Raw genomic sequence first — 6,000 nt, forward strand, 5'->3', positions numbered from 1 at the left:
GGTGGATAGAGAATAGTAGCCTTCTTTTTATCATATCTAATATGTTTAAAATCAAAAGTAAACGATATCTTAGGTATTTAATAATTATATTATTGTTCAAATATTCAACTATTTTTCAAAGTGAAAATTGGAAGTCTTTGATAGCAAATTGCTTAATTAAAAACACATATCTTTTCAAAATTGCTTTCATTGGGCAAAATGACAAGTATCATTTTTAACCATCTGCCTTCCTTCACTAAAACGATCAATCCAATCATTAATTGAATTTATAGGAACTCATTTATCGTAGTAAACTGTGTACAAATTATTATATGATACTGCAGAGGGATATCTAAGATATACAATAAATTGTACAGTCGTTTGTAGAACGAGTTCGACTGAGACAACCATTTTTCGTCACAAGTGACCTACATAGTGACGTCATTTTCAAATTGTGACGTCACAAACAAAGAGAAAAACTTTATTCAGTATATGCTATTTATAGACCTTGTGTATGGCTATGTGTGTACCGAATTTCATTCTAATCTGAATTGTGGTTTTGTAGATATAGAGATAGTTTTCGAACTTTTTGATCACCCCTCGTACAGTGACCGTAACGATAGAGCGGTAGACCTATTGACCGGAAAGTTGTAGGTTCGAAATTTAGACGCGTCTGACTTGAGTTGATAAAATATGCAGCAACTGTGTCTTAATTTAAGGACATACGATACAAACTAAATTAATTAAATATATGGAGTGGATGTCTAAGATTGGAATTTATTATATACCTAATGTGCATCACTCAATATTACTGTTGATTTTACGCTACGACTTTCTGGATCACCACACTGTGGCTTTCTGAATCCATATTACCACTCTCTGAAACAGATGACGTAGTACGCAGAAACATGACGTTATTTTTCTTGCGCGTTAAAAAGTCCCTTTTTATTATACTTTGTTTTATAGATAAATATTATACAATTGATCTTTAAAGATTTATTTTGATATATTTTGCTAGTTATAAGGGGGTATATAATAAATTTATCATTACAACAGTAACTTGGGCCGAATAGCCGTATCACGTCTCGTTGACAGGCGCGGATCATCAGATCAAACTCGACGCTTCGCGTCTCGTTCGATCTGATGATCCGCGCCTGTCAACTCGACGGATCAAGTTACTGTTATATTAATATATATCTATTTCTGGGCCTATTTTTGTTCATCGTCGCAAACAACGGCCGAAATGTACGATCCTCTTCAATTCTTGCTCTGGCTGAATGAGAAGGGAATGTTTCGTAGTTCATTTAAAAAAAAAATATTGACCAATGCGAGTAAAACATAGTCAGATATTGAACTTTGATGCAACCTTTCAACACCCAATCGCAATGTACGACATACTGCTGATGAAAATTGTAAAATTTCAATTGCGATGGAAATAAAACCTGTCATTAAAAGAATATGACGTCACAATAGAGAGGCGTAAATATTCAAGACTGCGACACTTTTTGTGATCAAGAAGCCACGGTTTGGAGAGAGCTATGCAGTCTCCGGGCCGTGGCTTGGGACGATGATTTTTGTTGCAAATGATAATGATAAATTTCTAAAATATGAATAAATTGTAAATTTAACCTTCTTTGATGTGGAAAACTCTACATTTCTGCAACCATCCTTATTAATCTATACAAATAATTTTCACTTCAAATCTTATTATTTTGAATCTCTGAATAAAAAGTTAAATACTCCTCGATGAAACTTGTTCGGTTTTTTTTTTATTTTATTATTAAAACATGACTTAAAGTGTTATTTTTAATTGTTTTGACAAAAGTTTGTTTGTATCATCTGTCCTTAAGTAAAAGTTGTGGTTCTTTAGGATGAATCATTTAAAACTGAGACCCTGTGTCATGGTAGGCGTTGCCAAGATAGAGAGGCCTCACTGCTCAATGGATCTGAGTGTGAACAAAAGTCAAATTATAAAACCCTTCAGAGGTATATAGTGAGAACTCTTAATGAAGAAGGATATGGAGGTATAAAAGATGAAATAATAAGCATATAACAAACAGCATTCAAGTTCAAAAGTCAATAAAACAATATAAAATAGGAGTAGAGCAGAACAAAACTTCCAAAATATTAGAAGCTGGATCGATGGAATGGAGGAGTGAACATCCTCTGCCGACCAGTCACATCCGCTTTGTGTGTCATTAACAATCCTTGGAACTTCGTTGAATAGAATTGTGTTAGTTATTGTAAATTGTACATTCTAACCATTTGCATTTTTTATCGTTCTTGTATTTTCTCTTTATTTAAAATTTGAATGGAATTTATTTAGTTCATGTATTTCGGGTTAAACCTTAAAAAAACTGCAGTACCTCCTCGCAGTAGGCGTATTTTGCACAATAAATAAATCTTACTGCTGTGGCCTTAATTGCTGCGCAAAGGCCACAGTCTATGGCTTTTGGCCTTGAGCAGGTGACGTATGAGCATACCATGAATGAAAACCCTTGAAACGGACAAATCAATGCTCAATCAAGCAATGCTTTATTTAAGGCAAGTTTAAAATAAACTTTTTAAAGTTTGACAATATGTTTTTTTTTAAAGATAAAATTATACTGTATAGGACTGGATAAGAATGTCTTTAAAGTGAAGTCTACATAATGTTTAGAATATGCTGGGCCAGGTCAACCGATGACAAAATCATCATCTGTTTTAACCCCCCATGGCTCCGACAATTTCATAATTCATTTTGTGGTCCTACTATCATATCTAACTGTCATGCATGTCAAAATGCATTCATGAAAATGTCTCTCTTAAAAAAATAAAGTGTAAAAGTTCACATGCCATTCTTAAATAAAGTTCATTGCACCCAGCATCTGTTAAGATATATGACGTCAGTTGGGGGAGGGTCAGGGATTCCAGTGTGGGAAATATAAACGGCTTCACAGTAGCTACCGGTGGTCGAGCTGTAACAGTACAAACATGATGGTACCAAAGAGATTCATTTCGCTTTTTTCCCCTTCGTCACTCTTTGAAAAGCAGGAGTACTTTTTGTTATAAGTATCACACAAATATCCAAACAAAAAACGGGAATGCATTCATTTCTAAAATCAAAAATGATCACTACTAGTTCAATTAGTTTTTATCCCATTTTTACAATTTTAAGAAAAAATATTTGTTATTTAAGAGCATTATTATTCTCGCCCCCCTAGTTCTCTTCTTTCTTTTTTTTTTTTTTTTTTTTTTTTTTTTGTTTTTTGTTTTTTGTTTGTTTGTTTGTTTGTTTTTTTTTTGCTATTACATCATATTATATATGTACACTTACGAGGTTAACTTTTATGAAAAATTTACAAAGAATAATTCATAATTAAATACATATTCTTATTTAAATATGCTTTCTTGGAAGGCCAAAATTGGATCATCACGAGAAGAACTTCTTAATCGGTTTTAAAAAAAATCATATAAGCTACTCAAATGTAATCAAATGTTACTGGAATAATTGTTAAGAAAAATAGGTCATGCCCTACTTGAACTTATTAACACATGGGTTACAGGCATGTACAAACAAATGTGAACAAAAATGTCCCCAACGGCAACATTAACTTGACCATATCTCTATGCATCACTCTAGATTAATTATAAAATACCTTGACAAATAAGAGAACTCTTACAAATAACAATGATGTTACTATGTTTTTTCCATATTTCTTAACAATAAAAAGATAATTTAAAAATCACATCAGCTCGATTCACCATAAACTTGACATAGATTTAAAGCAATTACCCCCCCCCCCCCCCCCCCCCCCCCCCCCCCCCCCGAAAAAAAAAACCTCGTAGTCCCCAAGTTTTTCTTTGGCTTCGAAAATAAACCCAACTCTGTTTTCCCTTTGTCTTAGAGGTAAGCTTAAAGGTTAACATAAGTTTCTTTACACCCTAAGTCTAAATACACAATTGAAAGAAATCAGTTTAAGATTACAAGCCGGGATAAACAGTGACTGAATTATAAAAATGACTTAAAACTAAGCTTAACAGATTTCTAAAGCATCGACATACCTAAAGCTTTAGTAGCCTCACTCTGTTTCAAACCGTAAAGACGTATAGTACAAGTCGGCAATTTAAAACTTCTAAGGCCGTCATATAACATTGTTAGGAAAATAATTGATATAGTATATTAAGGACAGATGACACAAACAAAAAATGGATGCCTGGATTGGTACATGATTTTTGACCTCATATCATTGCATATGATGCAAATAATAAACTTCTGGAATATAAAAAAAATGTTAACCTGTGATGTTCAAAATTGTACCCTTCTTAAACCATTCTTATTATTCTATAAGAATATTTTTCCTTTCAAATTCCATTTTTGTGCAACTTTGAATAAAAAATGAAAACTACGCGGTGAAACTTATTCGTTTTATTCATTAAAACGTGACTAAAGTTGTTATTTTCAAAATTTTTGACAAAAGTTTGTATTATCTGTCCTTGACTGACATATTTCATGCCAGTTGTTCTTTATGTTTTATATAGAATTTGAAAACGGAATGAACATAATCAATTCACAGGTTCACGACGGGAGTGACTGGTCAACAGGGGATGTTTACTCCTCCTAGACTTCTGATCCCACCTCTAAGATTTCCTGGGACCATGTTTTCTGTCCTCTTCACAGATTTATACTGTTTATAGATTTTTAAAATTTATTACTGTTTGTAATCTTGGACTTCTTATTCAAATGGAAATAGACAAAGTTGTAGAAACCATTTTTAAAGTTTTTTGCAATTCTATTATGACTGCATGGATATCAAAAAATCAATTAAATACGTCAATACCTTTTAGAAAAATGACTTTGAGGTAGACGGTAGAACAATACTATCGTTCGCAGTTTAATATGAGATCGTATAAACCGAGGTCCCGTGTTGCAGTAGGTGTTGGCACGAAAAAGATCCCTCACTGCTCAATGGCCGTAAGTGCCAAACATAGGACAAGAATTTGCAGCTCTCCACTGGCAAGAGGTGGCGTCTTCGTATGAGTTAAAAAAAATCTCGAGAGAGACGTTAAACAACATACAATAAATCAATCCTATTTTAATGCATATTATTTCAATTGAAATTCCATTCTATGCCTTTCAGCATATTTCATGTTTTGTTTTACTGAATTACTTAAGAGGTATTAAGTAAGACAAAAAGCGCAATTTGTAAAACAAAAAACAAAAAATATTGGTAATAAAACCGTATGTTAGCTTGAATTTTATAGCGTTATGTGAAATACGAGAAATATGTTCATACATAAAATGTTTATTAGAGAGGATAAATATAATCCGTTTAAATTAGCAGAAGTTTCGAATGAAGTGTGAAAAGAATATGAATTTGAAACACTGGTTTGATTTACAAAATGTAAATGGTAATTAATTTTAGGGGAAATACCCCTTATCTGTCGGACTTTCAGGAGCATTATGTGCAGTACTTCACATATAAGTATGCATCATTTTAGGCACCCATTTAGGAAGATTGATTGATCGTTTGTTGTTTTACGTAATTTTTATCACTCATATAGAGACATCACCATACATGTATACAATGAAGATCTTAAAATTAAATTAGACTATTACTCGACACTCAGGGTCATTAAGCGGTGAGGGTACATTATCGAGTATTGCCCACCGCGACACGTTTTTTAAGGTCTAATCTAAAGGACCCGCGACGTTCACTTCAAGTGTTTGGCGCTTGGCCAAGTAACAGTTGCTTCCGTTTTTCGATTTAGGTCAGTCGCGGCCGGGATTCGAACACAGGACCATCTGATTACGGAGCAAGTGCTCTACTGACTGAGCTACCGTGGTGACCCATTTAGGAAAAGCGGTAACTATTTATCATATTTTACTGTCTTAATATAAATTGAGTTGATTTCCATTTCTAGAAATTTTAATACAATTTGTTGAGTTGTTCCTTTCTTTATAGCTGAAAAAGAATGTTGGCGTAAAAACGCAAAAATGTGCAGTGTTTGAAAATTCGTTGTTCCTACTCGTAAAAAAAA

The sequence above is a fragment of the Saccostrea cucullata genome, unplaced genomic scaffold, assembly GCF_032062105.1.
Source record: "Saccostrea cucullata isolate Sc308-1 unplaced genomic scaffold, CSIRO_AGI_Scuc_v1 ctg1153, whole genome shotgun sequence".
Lineage (NCBI taxonomy): Eukaryota > Metazoa > Mollusca > Bivalvia > Ostreida > Ostreidae > Saccostrea > Saccostrea cuccullata.